At 36.3% G+C, this 19,976-nt stretch overlaps 1 protein-coding gene across 6 annotated transcripts in view; it reads right to left on the bottom strand.

Moving 5' to 3' along the window:
- AUTS2 (activator of transcription and developmental regulator AUTS2) overlaps window positions 1–19,976 on the bottom strand; it is a 1,110,481-nt gene that overhangs the window by 583,818 nt on the left and 506,687 nt on the right. The window lies entirely within an intron of this gene.

Below are 19,976 nucleotides of genomic sequence, written 5' to 3'. Positions count from 1 at the left end.
GAGAGAAAATATTTGCAAAAGACACATCTGATAAAGGGCTATTATCCAAAATATATAAAGAACTCTTAAAACTCAACAACAAGAAAAGGAAAAACCTAATTAACAAATGGGCAAAAGACCTACAGACATCTCACCAAAGAAAATATAGAGATGGCAAGGAAGTACATTAAAAGATGTTCAACATCATATGTCATTAAGGAATTACAAATTGAAACAACCATGAGATACTACTACACATCTATTACAATGTAAAAATCTAAAACACTGACAATGCCAAATGCTGGCAAGGATGTGGAACAACAGGAAATTTCATTCACTGCTGATGGAAATGCACAATGGTACGGCCACTTTGGAAGACAGTTTGGTGGTTTATTACAAAACTAAACATACTGTAACCATAAATTTCAGCAATTGTGCTCCTTGATATTTATGCAAATGAGCTAAAACTTATGTCCACACAAAAACCTGCACACAGATTTTAATAGCAGCTTTATTCATAACTGCTGAAATTTCGAAGCAACCAAGATGCCCTTCAGTAGGTGAGGAGATATATTAACTGTGGTACATCCAAACAACAGAATATTATTCTAGCACCAAAAAGAAATGAGCTATCAAGCCATAAAGACATTGAAGAATCTTTTTTTTTTTTTCACTGAGGAAGATTAGCCCTGAGCTAACATCTGTGCTAATCTTCCTTTACTTTGTATGTGGGTTGCCTCCACAGCATGGCTGATGAGTGGTATAGGTCCATGCCCAGGATCTGAACCCGCAAACTCGGACTGCTGAAGCCGAGCATGCTGAACTTAACCACTAGGCCATGGGGCCAGCCCCATGACATGGAAGAATCTTAAACGCATGTCACTAACTGAAAGAAGCCAATGTGAAAAGGTTACATACTGTATAATTCCAACTATACGACACTCTGGAAAAGGCAAAACTATGGGGATAGAAAAAAAGACTAGTGGTTGCAAGGAATTAGGGGGAGAGAGGGTTGAACAGGCAGAGCAAAGAGGATTTTTAGGGCAGTGAAACTATTCTGTAGGATACTATAACGGTAGATACAGGTCATTATACATTTGCCAAAAGCTATAGAATGTACACCACCAAGAGCGAACCCTAACGTCAACTATGGACTTTGTGTGATAACGACATGTCAATGTAGGTTCATCAACTGTAACAAATGTACCACTGCGGTGCGGGACATTGTTAGTGGGGAAAGTTGTGCATCTGTGGGGGCAAAAGCTATATAGGAACTCTTTGCACTTTCAGTTCAATTTTCCTGTGAACCTAAAACTGTGCTAAAAAATAAAGTTGATTAATTAAAAAAAAAAAAAAAGCTTCTCATGCCATTCACACAAGCAAAGAGGTTTGGGAAACTCGGGGCTTACCCTCGTCCACTCCCTTGCATAGGTAAGGCTTTATTTAGATTGGCCTATTCATATTATGAGGCATAAATATAAAAAAAACCACTTATAATCATGTGACATATTTTCATGAAAAGGTTAAAAAAAAGCACATCCTATTTTCCAATTGCTCAGTGTAAAATAAATATTCAGCCTCTTGGCAGGATAGTTTTATACTACCAGGGTTTAATTCTCAACTTGAACCCTTCCTAGTTGCATGACTTTGGGAAAGTTACTTAACCCTCTCTGATCCTCACTTTTCTCAACCATAAAATGAGAATAATTGAACAACAGTTCAAACCTTACAGGTACTTTATGAATTAAATAATTAATATATGTAAATTGCTTAGATCAGAGTCTAGCACATGGTCAACACTCAATAAATACTTACTCCTAATCAGGTCTCAGACACAATTCATGTGTGTAGTGAATAATATGTCAAACACAAACATACAGAAGTAAAAATAAAGATTCATGGTAATTAAATTCAGTAAAATCATCGTTGATGAAGCTCAAATAGGTAACATAAAAATAAGAAATTACACCCAGTAGAATATAACACAATGTACACCTCACATCAGGAAACGAAACAAGGCAGACTTTTTTCTGCTATAAGAATACTAAACTCTAATACTGTGAACACTGAAAGGGTATCTCAAAATTTCAGCAATCAACCATTGAGGCCTCACTTAGGCCATTAAGACTTGGGAATTAGGGAAATTCAACTCTAACCGCTCTCCCAGCTAAGGAGGACTGAGAGATCCTTTTAGTCCTAAAGGACTAAAGAAGACCAAACTTTTCATAAGATTTACATAAATAGCTGACTTTGCATTGGTTTTATCCTTGCTTTCTAACATTCTGAGTTAAAGAACTTAAGCGATTATAGACTGAATTAAGTTCACTGAAACAGTGCTCAGGCAGAGAATAATAGGTACCATTACTTGTACAAACAGTCCCTGAACATGTATAGTCTCTTAATTGGTTGTACAACAGTGTTACCAACATATCCACAGATATACTTACATTAAAATGTCCCTTTAAAGACAATCTTGATCCAACCCATCATTTGAAAGATGAAGAAAACAGAATGTGATGATGGTCATTCCACAGAGATTAATACAAAAACTTCATTAATTTCACAGCCCTACAAATTTAGAATTTGCAATAATTTCAAAAATGAACTTACTATCCCTTCTGTATTCAAAATTTAAATATGTGTCACAATTCAACAATTTCACATTTAGGATGCTACTGCATGTAACACAGACTTATAAATAATAAGTAGTCTTTCCTTTATCTTCTTTTTCTAATTATTACTCATGCAAATCTGTTACAAGATGAATACTTTATCAAATTGTACCTCTTTTACAGTGTGTCCTTTTATCTATGTTAGATAATACTGCTTGTTCACATATATTAGAATAATTTAAAGAGGCTTCACTATGAATACATTCACATCACAACTAAATCTATGATAAGTATATTTTAATGGTCAATGACTTTGCCATTCCGCAGAAGACCAAGGTGTCTGTAGGAGAATGTCCAGTCAACTTTTTAAAAAACAATTGGATAAGATGACTACTATGAAAAAAAATACAATATACTAAGCATGTCCACAATATTTCAAAACCGTTTCCAAACGTATGTATGGATAAACAAAGAAAGAATGTTTGATTTCGAGGCTCCAGATAAAAATCACCAATGGAAATAAACACCCAGAACCTGTAACAGCCAGCCACCATATACCAAATCCCAAGAAGAAGAGGCATTACAAAGAGAGCAATGAGAAAAACCTAGGAGCACTGATATTTTATTGTCAATGACTTGGATGAAGATCAACAGTCACACCCATGGCACTGGGTGATTTTCACCAGCATGGAGCTAAGAGGGACAATAACGTATTAGACAACAGTCTAAATAGGTTAGAATAAGGGGCCAAGTGTACTAAGTGTACTATGATAAACTTCAGAGGTAAAAATAATAATATTATTTATATATATATAAAATGAAAACAAAGATTTAACAGTATCACAAATGAAAAAGACTTAGTTAACCGCTACTGTCATCACGAGAACAGAAGAGTGAAACGCAGATGGTAAGAAAACTGATGTGATCTTCAACTACACCAACTGCAGACCAATATCCAGGATGAGAGAGGTTAGAGTTCTAGTTGTCAGTCTATCCTAACGATACTTACCTTTCTGAGTTATGTTTCAGACCGGCAGTTAGACAAGGTGATTTAAAATTTTTTAATTAATATTTTATTGAGACACAATTGACATATAACATTGTGTAAGTTTAAGGTGTACAATGCGTTGGTTTGATACATTTATATATTACAATCTGATTACTACAGTAGCATTAGCTAATACATTTGTCATTTCTTTTTTGTGTTGGAAACAGTTTGGATTTAGTCTCTCAGTAACTTTGAAGTTTATGAGTATTACTGACTATAGTCATTATGCTGTGCATTAGATCTCCAGAACTTATTTATCTATTAGTTGTATGCTTGTACCTATAAATAACATTTTCCAATTCCCCCACCTTCCAGCCCTGGTAACCACCATTCTACTCCTGGTTTTTACAAGTTCAGTTTTTTTATATTCCACATGTAAGTGGTATCATATAATCCAATTTAAAAATGTGCAAAGTACTTGAATAGACATTTTTCCAAAGAAGACATACAAATGGCCAACAGGTATATGAAAAGGACCTCCACATCACTAATCATCAGGGAAATGCAAATAAAAACCACAATGAGATATCACCTCACACCTGTTAGGATGGCTTTTATCAAAAAGACAAGAGGTAACAAATGTTGGCAAGGGGGTGGAGAAAAGGGCACCTTTATACACTGTTGGTGGGAATATAAATTGCTACAGCGATTGTAGAAAAAAGGCAGTTCTCTAAAAAATTAAAAATTGAATTACCATATGATGCAGAAATCCTACTTTCTTATAAGCGAAGAAAATGAAATCAGTACCTCAAAGGGATATCTGCACAGCCATGTTCATTGCAGAATTATTCACACTAGCCAAGACATGGAAGCAACCTACATGTCCATCAAAGGATGAATGGATAAAGAACACGTGGTATATACATATACACATTTTATTCAGAGTTTTTATCATAAATGGATGCCGTATCTTGTCAAATGCTTTCTCTGCATCTATTGAGATGATCATGTGATTTTTATTCTTTATTTTATTAAAGTGGTATATCATGTTGATTGATTTGCGGATGTTGAACCATCCCGGCATCCCTGGAATAAATCCCACCTGATCATGGTGTATAATCTTTTTAATGTACTGTTGTATGCAATTTGCTAGTATTTTGTTGAGGATTTTTGCATCGATGTTCATCAGTGATATTGGCCTGTAATTTTCTTTTTTTGTGTTGTCCTTGTCTGGTTTTGGTGTGAGGGTAATGTTGGGTATATACATATACAATAGAATATTATTCAGCCATGAGAAAGAAGGAAATCCTGCCATTTGCGACAACAGGGATGGACCTTGAAGGCATTATGCTAAGTGAGACAGGTCAGACAGAGAAGGACAAATACTGTATAATATCACAAGGTGATTTTTGAAGGCCCTTCTTACTCAGAGGTTCTGTAACTCTAAGCCTATGTAAAGCCAAAATAATAGGTCTATTTTAATTACCAAATTGAAAGCTGGCAATTTAGCAACATATAGATGAAAATAACTGTAACTATATTATGCCTCTGTACAAATGCAACTTAAGGCTTCCATTTGGTCACGATGCTTAGCTGTTTAATATTTGATTGAAAGAACACACTGGAATCTCTAATTTCCTTTCCTTCTCAGAATGTTCTAGTATTAATGCTCCTTTTGTTCACAGAAATCACGTTTTCATATCACACAGAGCTAGTTCTGCTACAAAGTTATTTTTAAAATGTATTTTAAATAAATTTTAAAGGAACTAAATTTCTTGTGTCCTTTGGGTTTAGGGTTGAGATGCTAACTTCCTGTGATTTTCTCCGCACAGGATACAACCCTACCTTCCCTTGGTAAAGTCAGGCCTATATTCCACAAAAGTAAAAAAAAAAGTAGGTTGTTGATAGGATATTCTTGCATAAGGTAACATGTGAATATGCTCTTTAGGGACTAAAATGGAAATGGAGAACTCCTAGGAGTCAGAGAAATATGGCACACCATGGGCTTGGGTGAGTTCTTGGTGAGTTTCTGTAATGCTACCTACATGATTCAGATTCTCCCCATTTTCCTTCTGCAGCAGTCCAGCTGTACATCTAGTCATTTGTTGGTCTGGGCAAGACGTTATGAGATGTGATGAACACATGAAATACTAGGAGTACACTAGGAACCACAGCTGTTATGCCTTGCTGCATTTGTAATGGCTCCCTAAAATCAGAGGCCACTAGACACAGCAGCACATTTAGACAGGAAACACTGCAATTATCTGGTTTCACCACTCCATTGCAAATCTGCTAGTACATTACAGTTTATAAGCCCTAATAGACAGTCATCACCTTTGGCAATGCTTCTACTTGAGAACAGCCACAATCTGAATGTATTACCAGGGAGTTGTCAATGGAGACTGATAGTTGTTTTTTTTTTCCTCCCCCCTTTTGTTTTGTTTTCACCCTGCAAACCAGACACCAAATATTTCAGAGCAGAAATTAAGTGTAGCATAAGGCAGGTCCCTTTAACATTACTATTAGTGAAGCTAATTACTATAAGAAAATTGGAGATCATTCATTAGCCTACTAAGCAAATTAAGGTTTGTTAACAGTGATTTATAATGCCAATCCTTGGGTAACTATGCTGGTCTTTTCACGTACATGAGTACAAGACCTGACAGTTTATTAACTGTGCTATATCTAAACAGCTTGTCACCAGGGTGCTCTTGTTAAAACGACATTGTATTTTAAATGGATAAACATTTTTACTTGAGCAAAATGCATTTTAAATGTTTGGCTTCTGAAGTCAAGTACTGGGAGATAAGTGAAGTGTCTCAAACTATCTAAGCCTCCAATAACTCTTGTTTACTGCTAGAGCTGACTATAGGAAAATGTGACACTTGGAGTTAAAATAGCACTTTTCCTTTCTAACAAGCCCCAGTTGTGTTTTTTAACCTCTTTTCAAATGATACTCTTGGTGTTTCACCAAGCTATAAGTTTCTTATGCAATGGATTGGGAGACATCTAATTTACAATTTCAGGAAAAATATTTTTTAAAGCAGTTAAGCAAAGGAATGAGTCCTTTGATCTGAAAGATTCTGATTGATAGTCCATAAAACTCCAGGCCAGTTAAATCTGTCAAAATAAAGGTTGTGTGGGTAGTCAGAGTAAACCTTAGGGTTTGACACTGCCCATGGCTCACTTTATATAGCTCATGTCAACTAATTCAACATTTCTGTAATTTGGAAATCTCCAACAAAGATAAGACAAGCTTCCTTAAAGCCAGTGTCAGGAAAAAAAAAAGAAAATAGAAATAAAGTTGCTTTCTGAATTTACCTCTCTGTTTCCTCTGGGATTGTCAATGCACTTTGCTAAAGCCTTTATTGCATCATCTTTATGATCAACAGAATATACTAGCTATGGAACAGAATGGGCCTACCTCCTCAATATTTCTATGTGCTAACCTGAGTAACACAAATATAACACATTATTCATTATTAATTTCAAAGAAGGGCAGACTTGGCCACGCAAACAAAACTAGACTTCTTTCAATACTGACACTGAACAGTAGTGTTCATTAAGCAGTAAAAGGACTATGGCCTTCGACTCCTCTGGTTCAAAGGACAGTGAAGAAAGGCAGCAAAGCCAAGTGAAAACTGGTCCCACATGGCAGACATTTAGGTGTAAGATAGGTAGAATCACTTGAAATATTTGACCAAAGGCCATTTAACAATTACCTAGTCCAGTGACTAGTAAAATCTTTTTTTCTCCAAAATGATTTATTTTCTCCAAATCTGAAGAACCAGGGAGGAGGGATGACAGCACAGGAGACCAGGCGAAAGGCTACTTCCCCACATCCATCAGAAGCACCTGGGTTTTCATCTTATCTCCTTAAGCAGAGTTTGCAACAGTCAACAACATAGATTCCTATAGATAGCAAATATTTAAAAATACTTAGCCTATTCCCTCACATAAATGTTGATAAAATGACAGTGTTAAGAGATTGGTGGCAACTGGAGACACTAATTGATCCTTTCTCACTGATAGTCTATTACCAAATTTCTCAATTTTCTTCTACTGAGTGAGAAAATTGAAGCTAAAAATGGTGAAAAGACAGAAGACAATTTCCACAGGGTGACCTAGAAGAGTCATCCCATTGTAGAGTTTCTACAAATGATTAAATGTCTGCTGACCAGAATTTAACCTGCAATGTTCACTTAATCAGAGTGTGTTGCTTACGGCTCAATGATCCTATTCCCAAAACTACAGTGTTAACAACCAATCAAAAACAGGAAAAAAAGGATAGGAATTGGAAATGGAAAATAGAATTATATTTTTAGTCTAAGGCCCTTGAAATTAGAGAGTTTATCTATGACTACACGGAAGAGTCTGTCAGAAAGTAGATACTTAGTTGAGGTATAAATCAACCCTCCAGTGTAACTAAGATTAAGTCTGTGGTTCCCAATCGTACAAAATCACCTACTTAAGTGTACTTTATAGGAGGTAAATATAGTTCAGGGTCCTATTTTAAAGGTTACAGTTAAAAAATGTGGCAACTTGTACCATTAGGAAGAGCAACTGATTTCATTTGCCTAGTTGTTTCTGCATAGTACACAAGCACCTTCAAAAGCATTAGTAACGTCCTGGATTTTAAGTTGAGTGATGGGTTTCAAGGTTTTTGTTTTACTATTATAGTCAAAACAACATATTCATAACAACTAATTTTGTATATTAAATATTACATAATAAAACATTTTAGTGATGTTGTGCTCACTTTGGATACAGAGTACCTCTGAGGCCAATGTTTCAAATCTACTTTGGTGACTCTTTGGGTAATTGTTATGGGTCACTCAGGGAAATTACATGTACAACCACATCTCAAATATTTTGTGATAGGCATAAGGTTGAATTTCAAGGACATACTAAAGTTCTTACAAGGTACTACTTTTTTATATGTTCTAATAAAAATTTAAATTTGGGTGGTCATGTTTTGTTTTTCCTTTTATTTTGGTCACTTCTTTAAACTATAACTGAAGATATATATGCAGTTAAATTTCTAACTACCTACTCTAACTTTCAAGCTCATTATCTTCCTAAAATTGAATCTCTTCTCCCTGGGATTCCTATTCCAAGTAAAAGAAGCATCTTAGCCAGCAATCCTTGGTTTGACATCTATCATTTTTAACAGGTCAGTAAGTCAAGTTCGGGTCTACCCATAAACCATCTCCTTCCCACTCACCCAGCTCCCTTCCTGATTTGTTTCACATTCACTATACTTAACGAACCTAAGTCCCACCTTTATCCAGAAACATGATACAGTCAAACCAATTCCACACTATGATGATATTCCTTTGTGCTCTTGTCTCTGCTGCTCCCTCTGCCTCAAACTTTCACCTTTTATTTATCTGTTGAAAATCTAAACATCCATCAAGTTCCGCACAATTTAAGCCTCCTACAATTAACTGACCCTAACAAACACTCCCAAGTGCTCTACTTACACTTCTCATGGGGTCTGATCAGTTTTCCTTGTATCAAACTCAACTATGGTCTGAGGGCCCCTGGTCTTGAGGGCAAAGCTTACGTCTTATTTATCTTAAGAACTAAGAATAGATGTTTAATACACACTTGAGAATTAAAATGAATTGAACTCTCCATCTGGTGAGCTATGTTCCAACTCAGTCTTTACCAGTAAGTCCAAATGCCCCAATAATAACTGGATACCCCTGATGGGTTTCCGAATGGAATTCAGATTTAAAAAAATTTTTCCATTGAGTGCCGTCAGCATCGTGGCGGAGTGAGCTTTCCAGTAAACTCTTCCCCCGATAAGATACAACAAAAGAGTCAAGCATAGACCAACAAGAGACACTCACACTGCACAGAGCGATATCGGAAAGACCCACGCTGCCAGACATCTGAGAGTAGACATGCTGGGGCCCCTGGAGGAAGTGAGGAGAGGTAAGGAGAAATCCCTCCCCACCAGATCGATGACTTGGGTCGCACAGCTCCCAGAGAGAGGGGAGGAGCGGCCCTCAGCAGGGAAACCGTAGCTCTTCAGGCTCTCTCAGCCAGTGAGAATCTCCACATAGAGGACTTATAACTGCTGCAGGGGTGCCATCAACATCTGAGCACCCCAGGAGAGCGGATAACGAGGGGTAAGTGAGAAGCTCCCCCACCCAGAGACCCAGTGGGCAAGAGAGAGAGCCCCTCACCCCCCACGTGCCCGACACTGCAGCTCAGCCGACAAGTCTGAGCAGTCCCGGCGGAGTGCGGGCAGCCCGTGGCAGTGGAGCAGCCAGGGCAGAGTGTGGGTGGCCCGTGGCGGCGGCAGAGTAGCCAGGGCAGAGTGCGGGCGGCCATGGCGGCGGAACAGCCAGGGCAGAGCGCAGGCAGCTGCAGCAGCGGAAGAGCCGGGGCGGAGCCTGGGCGGTCCAAGGCAGCGGAACAGCCGAGGTGCAGCGGAGTGCAGTTGGCCTGTGGCAGCGGAACAGCTGTGGCAGAGCACAGGGGGCTCGGATTACATAGCCCATGACCCCCACATGGTGACAGCAGGTGGAAACAGCAACCAGATATTTCTAGGATGAGGAAAAACAAAGCCAATACAGCAACCATGATGCAAAAGTATATTAAATTGCCAGACCAGAAGGAAAATGACAAGCACCCAGAAATCAACCCTGAAGGCACAGAAATACATAACCTAAATGACAGAGAATTCAAAATAGCTATCATAAAAAAGCTCAACGAAATACAAGAAAACACAGATAAACAATTCAACGAGATAAGGAGTTTCTTCACAAAAGAGATTGAAATCATAAAGAAAAACCAATCAGTATTGATGGAAATGAAGAACACAATGGAGGAGATAACGGAGAATATGGAATCTTTAAAGAACAGAGCTGACAATATGGAGGAAAGAATTAGGATTACACAAGATAGGAATACAGATATGCTCCAGACGGAGGAGGAGAGAGAACTAAGACTAAAAAGAAATGAAGAAAGTCTCTGAGAAATATCTGACTCAATTAGGAAATGTAACATAAGAATTTTAGGTATTCCTGAGGGAGAAGAGAGGGAAATAGGAACAGAGAGCCTATTCAAGGAAATAACAGCTAAGAACTTCCCAAATCTGGGGAAGGAACAGGAAATACCAGTAAATGAAGCCAATGGGTTGCCTAAATATGTCAACAGGCAAAGGCCCACTACAAGGCATATAGTAGTAAAATTGGCAAAGGTCAATGACAAAGAAACAATATTAAGGGCAGCTATACAAAGTTTTTGTATTCTTTGTACAAAAACAAAGAATAACATCCAAAGGAACTCCCATCAGGCTCTCAGCGGATTTCTCAACAGAAACTTTACAGGCTAGGAGAGACTGGAATGATATATTCAAAATCCTGAAAAGACAAAAACTTTCAGCCAAGAATACTCTATCCAGTGAAAATGTACTTCAGACATGATGAAGAAATAATAACTTTCCCAGATAAACAACAGCTAAGGGAGTGGATAGCCATGAGACCCCCACTACAAGAAATGCTCAAGAAGGCCCTCAGGCCTGAAAAAAAGAAGAGAAATGGGAATACAAAGCTTGGAGCAAGGAGAAAAATAGGTAGACAAAAATCAGAAAAATAACAGATCTTCACTGGAATAGGATAGCAAACACTTAAATACCAAAATCAAAGATCAAAGGAAGGAAATCACCAAAAATAAATATAACCTCATCACTTTAAACACACACCCACAACACAAGATAGAATAAGTTGTGACAAGAATAACATAGAAGGGGAAGAGGAAAGAGATTGAATTGACTTAGTAAAAGGGAATAAGAGGTCATCAGATAATGGACTAACTCATACACAAGATTTTTTTATACAAACCTTAAAGTAACCACTAAACAAATAATCAGAACAAAATCACATAGGATAAATAAAGACAAAACTAAAAGAGTCATAAGACAGAACAACCAAACTGAACTGGCAGGCCAAAACACATGGGATAAGAAACAAAGGAAATGCTAAAGAACTGGAAAATGAGCAATAAAACAGCAACATTAAGCCCTCATATATCAATAATTACACTAAATGTAAATGGACTGAACTCTCCAATCAAAAGACACAGAGGGCTGGACCCGTGGCTTAGTGGCTAAGTGCGTGTGCTCCGCTACTAGCGGCCCGGGGTTCGGATCCCGGGAGCGCACCGACGCACCGCTTCTCTGGCCATGCTGAGGCCGCATCCCACATACAGCAACTAGAAGGATGTGCAACTATGACATACAACTATCTACTGGGGCTTTGGGGAGAAAGAGTGAAAAAAAGGAGGAGGATGGGCAATAGATGATAGCTCAGAGCCGGTCTTCCTCAGCAAAAGGAGGAGGATTAGCATAGACATTAGCTCAGGGCTGATCTTCCTCACAAAAAAAAAAAAAAAACAGACAGAGTGGCAGGATGGATTAAAAAGCAAGACGCGACAATATGCTGCCTCCAGGAAACACATTTCAGCTCTAAAGACAAACACAGGCTCAGAGTGAAAGGATGGAAGACAATACTCCAAGCTAATGGCAAACAAAAGAAAGCAGGTGTTGCCATACTCATATCAGACAAAGTAGATTTCAAAATAAAACAGGTTAAGAGAGACAAAGAGGGGCAATATATAATGATAAAAGGGACACTCCACCAAGAAGACATATCAATTATAAATATATATGCACCCAACATAGGAGCACCAAAGTACATAAAGCAACTATTAACAAACCTAAAAGGAGATATTAACAATACAATAATAGTAGGGGATCTTAATACCCCACTTACATCAACGGATAGATCATCCAGACAAAAAATCAATAAAGAAACAGTGGATTCAAATGAAAAACTGGACGAGATGGACCTAGGAGACATATACAGAGTACTCCATCCAAAAACAGCTGACTTCACATTCTTCTCAAGCGCACATGGAACATTCTCAAGGATAGACCATATGTTAGGAAACAAGGCAAGCCTCAATACATTCAAGAAGATTGAAATCATAACAAGCATCTTTTCAGACCATAATGCTATGAAACTGGAAATCAACCACAAGAAAAAAACTGAGAAAGTGACAAAGATGTGGAGATAAAACAACATGCTACTGAACAACCAATGGATCACTGATTAAATTAAAGGAGAAATCAAAAAATATCTGGAAACAAACGAAAATGAAAATACGCCATACCAACTCATATGAGATGCAGCAAAAGCAGTCCTGAGAAGGAAATTCATAGCAATACAGGCCCACCTCAACAAACAAGAAAACGGCCAAATAGGCAACCTTAAATTACACCTAACAGAACTAGAAAAAGAAGAACAAACAAAGCCCAAAATCAGCAGAAGGAGAGAAATAATAAAAATTAGAGCAGAAACAAATGAAATTGAGACCAAAAAAAACAGTAGGAAGGGTTAATGAAACAAAGAGTTGGTTCTTTGAGAAGATAAACAAAATTGACAAACCCTTAGCCAGACTTACTAATAAAAAAAGAGAAAAGGCTCAAATAAATAAAATTATAAATGAAAGAGGAGAAATTACAACAGATACCATGGAAATACAAAGGATTATAAGAGAATACTATGAGAAACTATATGCCAACAAATTGGACAATCTAGAAGAAATGGATAAATTCTTAGACTCATACAACCTCCCAAAACTGAAGCAAGAAGAAATAGAGACTCTGAATAGACCAATCACAAGTTAAGAGATTGAAATAGTAATCAAAAACCTCAGAAGTGTCTGTTTAGTGAAAAGCTGAAAGATCAGGAACAAGACAAGGATGCCCACTCTTGCCACTTTTATTCAATCTAGTATTAGAAGTCCTAGCCAGAGCAATTAGGCAACAAAGAGAAATAAAAGGCATCCAATTGGAAAAGGAAGAAGTAAAATTACCACTATTCGCAGATGACATGATATTATATACAAAAAAATCTCAAGACTCCACCAAAAAATTGTTAGAACTAATAAATGAATTCAGTAAAGTTGCAGGATAAAAATCAATATACAAAAAATCTATTGCATTTCTATACACTAATAACCAACTCTCAGAAAGAGAAATTAAGAAAACAATCCCATTCACAATTGCATCAAAAAGAATAAAATACCTAGAAATAAATTTAACCAAGGAGGTGAAAGACCTGTACACTGAAAACTATAAGGCACTGATGAAAGAAATTCAAAAAGACACAAATAAATGGAAAGATATTCCATGTTCATGGATTGGAAGAATTAATATTGTTAAAATGTCCATACTATCCAAAGCAATCTACAGATTCAATGCAATCCCTATCAAAATTCCAATGGCATTTTTCACAGAAAGAGAACAAACAATCCTAAAATTTGTATGGAACCACAAAAGATACCAAATAGCCAAAGCAATCTTGAGAAAGAAGAAAGCTGGAAGCATCACATTCCCTGATTTCAAAGTATATTACAAAGCTACAGTAATCAAAACAGCATGGTATTGGCATTAAAACAAACACATAGATCAACGGAACAGAATTGAGAGTCCAGAAATAAACCCACAAATATATGGTCAATTAACTTACAAAGGAGCTAAGAATATGGAGAAAGGACAGTCTCTCTAATAAATGGTGCTGGGAAAACTCAACAGCCACATGGAAAAGAATGAAAGTGCACCACTAACTTCCACCATACACAAAAATTAACTCAAAATGGACTAAAAACTTGAATGTAAGACCTGAAACTATAAAACTCCTAGAAGAAAACATAGGCAGTAAGCTCCTTGACATCAGTCTTGGCAATGATCTTTTGGATCTGACACCAAAAGCAAAGGCACGAAAGCAAAAATAAACAAGTACTACATCAAACTAAAAAGCTTCTGCAGGGGCCAACCTGGTGGAGCAGTGGTGAAGTTCAGCACACTCTGCTGTGGTGGCCTGGGGTTCTCAGGTTCGGATTCCTGGTGCTGACCTACACCACTCATTAGCCCATGCTTTGGCGACGTCCCACATACAAGACAGAGGAAGATGGGCACAGATGTTAGCTCAGGGCCTTCCTCACCAAAGAAATAAATAAAAATATTAAAAATAAAGAAATAAAAAGCTTCTGCACGGCAAAGGAAGACAAGAACAAAATCAAAAGAAAACCTACTGAATGGGAGAAAATATTTGCAAATCATATATCTGATAAGGGGTTAATATCCAAAACATAGAAAGAACTCATACAATTCATTAGCAAAAAAACAAACAATCTGATTCAAAAATGGGCAGAAGATCTGAGTAAAAATTTTTCCAAAGAAGACACACAGATGGCCAAAAGACTCATGAAAAGCTCAACATCACTAATCATCAGGGAAATGAAAATCAAAACCACAATGAGATATCACTTCACTCCTGTTAGAATGGCTATTATCAAAAACACAAGAAATAACAAGGTATTGGCAAGGATATGGAGAAAACGGAACCCTTGTGTATTGCTGGTGGTAATGGAAACTGCAGCCACTATGGAAAACAGTATGTAGGGTCTTCTAAAATTAAAAATAGAACTGTCATATGATCTACCAATTCCACTTCTGGGTATTTATCCAAAGAAAATGAAAACACTAACTCGAAAAGATATATGCACCCCCATGTTTACTGCAGCATTATTTACAATAGCCAAGATATAAAAACAACTAAAGTGTTCATCCATGGATGAATGGATAAAGAAAATATGGTATATATATAATGGAGTATTATTCACCCATAAAAAAGAATAAAATCTTGCCATTTATGACAACATGGATGGATCTTGAGGGTATTATGATAAGTGAAATAAGTCAGACAAAGACAAATATCATATGATGTCACTTATTTGTGAAACCTGAAAAAAAAAAACCACTCATAGATACAGGTGAAATGGGTGAATTGGGTCAAAAGGCACAAACTTAACAGTGATAAAATAAATGTCATGAGAATGCAATGTAAATCACAGTGAATATAGTTAATAATACTGTATTGCATATTTACAAGTTGTTAAAAGAGTAGATCCTAAAAGTTCTCATCACAAGAAAAAAATATTTTGTAACTATATGTGGTGATGGATATTAACTAGACTTATTGTGGTGCTCACTTTGCAATATACACAAATATTGAATCATTATGTCATATACCTGAAACTAATATAACGTTATATGCCAATTATACCTCAATAAAAAAGGAAGTATCTGTTTAAAGAAAAGCCCAATCTATTAAGAAAGGAATTACGTTAAAAAAAAAAAAACCCTGATCTTTTTAAAGAAACTCATTCCAACTTCACTTAGCAATAAAATCCACTCTGAGATTTAAAAAGCAGCAGCTACGGTTATACAAAATACCACAAATCAGTTTTGTGAGTCACACAAATTACAGCAAAGAAAAATAAAAGATATTTCCAGGATCTGTAGTCAAAAACTTAGAACAGAGAAAAGAATTTAATTCTTTTGTGATCTTATAACTCTGAATGGAAAGCCACAGGTCAATATTTTGCATCTATTGCTTGTTACCAGCACTATCAACATGACTTCTTAAGTAATTCAACTACACAGGAAAACAGTTAATTACACAAATCCCATTTTAAGATGTGTACCACTCCACAATTTCCCTTTATTATATAATGCAGTAGTTCTAATCACAAAGTAGAAGTAGGTTAGTTTCCTTGATAATCTTAAAGCATATATAGTGTTAAATGTGATCCAATGGAGGATAATGAAAACTATTAATTGAGAACCATTAAGAAAAATCTCTGGATCACTGGAGTCTACAAAAGCAAGATTCAAGCTATTTGAGACTATAAGCCTAAGACACTTAAGATTCAAACCTGAAAGAAGGCTGGAAATTATCCAGAGAAGCAGGAAGGACATGTCACCTGAATAAAGGTTTCCTCTGTACCAGGGATCAAGTTCAGCCTGACAAGTAACCACCCCTACCCCAACGGTAGCTCCCAACTACTGGCATATGGAGTGAAGAGTTTGTAAAGAATGAGTCCAGATCACTCATGTGATGACACACCAGGCCACTGGCAACCATGAGATGTTTTCACTAGTCTTTTCACTCCACTCCCTTCAGTTACTTCATTCAGGTATGCCAGGGCATCCACTTTTCTTTTTGGTGTCAGAGCGCAGCAAACCTGTGACACAACCTCATACAACCTGAACATGTTGAACAGGTCTGTTGTCTTAACTTCCCAGCCCAACCCTAAGACCTATCAGCAGTCTTTAAATGCCTCAAGTCTGAGGGAGAAAATAAACAAATAACTTGAATAGACAAATTAAAGGGAACAACCATAATATGTGAACAGCTTACAGAATAGTTCATTCCAACATCATCACACAGAGGATCATACAGAATGAATTCCTTATTTGTTTTATGTCCACATACAGAATAAACTGGTATACATCTGACCAAACACAAAATCCTAAGCTCCTGAGAAAGCTACAAGAAGAACGAAAGGAGAATAAAATATTCCTATCCTACAGTTACAAATTACAAAATTTACTTTCATATCATCGATTTTTGGTGTTAATTCTCTATGACTACAACATTGTACAGCCACTTAATGAAACCAAGTTTTTTCCATCACACACTATAGTGGGAATAACAGAAGACAACATTTATTATTTGCTATTATTGAGTGCTGTTCTGTGTGCATTAAATATCTTAACTCATTTAATATTCACAACTCTATTAGGTAGGTACAGATGAGGAAACAGACTCAGAGGCATCAAATAACTTGCCTAAGGCATACAGCTAGTCTTCAGAGCATTCTGTCTCTAAGTTCTTAATTATCCACCAGGCATAACAAAACATCAAATACGTGTGTAAGGAGAGAACATAGCCAAAAACATTTAAACTAAAATGAAAATGTGTTCACTGTATTAATGTTTAAAAAAAAGGGAAAAATCCTACACACTCCAAGTTTTAGTACTCTTGCCAAAAAAAAAAAAGCAAATAGATTCCAACTAGACTATACTTCCATTTATATTTAGAATATGAGCTGTGCATGAGTCTGTAATGAATATATATGTGTGTGTCTCTCTGTGTGTATAACACCCACATTATTCAAAAGCTCCCAAAAATGTGAAAAGTTTGTTCCAATCCTTCTCTATTTTGTCTACTTTAAGAATTCTTTGCAATATGCTTATGTAAATACTGATTTTAGCTGCTGTTCTCATTTCTTAAATCTTCAGCTTATAAATGAATTGGAAAAGTGACAGACCTAAGCAGACATCTTTGGAACACAAAACCAAGGAGATATAAACAAATACAACTACATCAAAAATAAAGACTTCTTCAAATCCTTTAACTTATCCCTATCCATAAATGAAAAGAACTGAAAGAAAGTAGAATATACTGGCTGTGGATAAGGTGGGGGTGTGTGTGTATGTACACACACATGCACGTGCATATACTCAGGGGGCTATCTATTTTATCAGAATACAAAATGGTCAACATTTTACCTTAGTTCACTAAAAGCTGTATAGGAGCTTAAAATATAATTGAAAGAAGATTCTAAAGTTACAGTAATATTGGGGCAAGGGACAGTATTTAAGAAAATAGTTCCAGGTTGTTAAACCCAATAGGTAAGTGAGTTCAGTTTTCTTATGCCAGAATTCACATTATGGTTCAATAGCTCATTGACTCCGTAGGTGATTTGCCTCTGTCCACACTTCAAAGAGATGCTGAAGAGAGTCGAAGAATCACCATTTCACTTACCTGATGCTGAGCCTTCATTGCAGACATAAGTTAAGGCTATTATGACATCATAGATCATAAAGTACAGTGCAAAGAATATGTAGGCACGAAACTACTATAAGTTGTGAATATACTATTTCCACTTAAAAAGTGTGAAACTCATCGATGTTGAAGTTAGCACCTGAAATTAAGTATTACATGTGATATTGTTGGAATGAAAATTGAAAGAGAAGACACTTTTTGATGAGGACTCAGCAATCATATCAATGCATTTTGCACTTTGATAACATAATAATCACATTATTGGAAACATTCTAAGTTGAGCATTTTTGTCATAGTTGAGAGCTGAACATACATCTGGTATGTATCTTCTCCATGTAAGCTAATAATACTACAGATTTTTTTATATAAGCGAAGTAATACTAAGAATAATTTTACCAAAATAAAGAAAAACTTTTATACTCATCCAACATCGTGTAAGTGTAAAAATTATTTAAGATTCACAACTGCAAAGACTCTTTATTCATAAGAATGTATTTAGAGAATTAAAATAAACATTCCAAGAAATAGAAAAATTAGTGACAAAAATCATAATAAAATCTCATTGTTTCTAGAGACAATTTCTTTCAGGGTGATCATACTGACAATAAAAAAAATAGTAGAATGTTCAGTCCAGAAGTGATCAAGGGCTAAGTTAGTGGCTTTGGCCTTGTTCTGCTGAAGAAGGCAAAGAGAATTTAGCTTTTGGATAAAGAATAGACATTGGCAGTCTCCAGATTTTGCTGCCAGCATCTCAACCCACATCCAGACTGGTGTGAAGAGATGACAGATGGGACGACTTCTGTTATTTAGACTGCTAAAGCAGGATACTGCTTCAGCATCCTGCTTGTTTCTGTAAGCATGAATATTCAGCCACAATAAGGAGCAAGGCTAAGTGTGCTGACTGTATTAAATAGGCACCAAAAAATCTTTACCCTTTTCCTCCTCATATCATAGATTAAGACAAAAAAAAAATTCAACATTTAGAAAATGTCACTTCTACCAACCTTGGAAAAGACTTATTATTAAATGAAATGATGCTGGTTTTCATATATTTAATATAAATGTATGGAGAGAAATGTTTGAGCAGAAGAAAACCAGAGTAATTAGCATTTTAGAGGGAAGAAATTTAAAGGCAACTAAACTGAATCAGTAATTATTTTCCACTTTATTTTCACAATTTCATTATTTTCTCAGAAAAGGCTGAGCAGGCATTAGAGTATCAGTGTTCACCATTCAAAACACAAATGAGATTCCTTTAAATTCCACAACAAATCTCTACACTGGCATGTTATCCTGTTGCATAAATAATGCCTCACTTGTAACTTTTTTATTTATATCTTGAAGAGGATTATTGAATCCAAAAAGCGTGATTTTACTATAAATAAAAGAAAGGAAGCGATAATTTTTCTATGAGAAATATTGTGTTAATCCATAAGGTATGTGACCATTTCTACCCCTCCCAATGGACAGAGAATAAGATCTAGAAATAAAATAATACACATATATTTGCTAAAATGAGGAGTTTAATGATTGCTGAAAGAAAATCTGAAGGCCATCTATTCAGACTGTGAGGGAAAACATCCAGTAAAACACCACATCTCATTGAAATAAAAAAAAATGGCAATTCATTGGGAATTTCTTCAAGAGATCTTAAAATTGAAGAAATATCTCAATGCATAATTT

Source organism: Diceros bicornis, chromosome 26 (assembly GCF_020826845.1).
Source record: "Diceros bicornis minor isolate mBicDic1 chromosome 26, mDicBic1.mat.cur, whole genome shotgun sequence".
Classification (NCBI taxonomy): Eukaryota; Metazoa; Chordata; class Mammalia; order Perissodactyla; family Rhinocerotidae; genus Diceros; species Diceros bicornis.
Note: the sequence above shows the minus strand (reverse complement) of the source record. Positions and strands in the feature narration are given on the sequence as shown.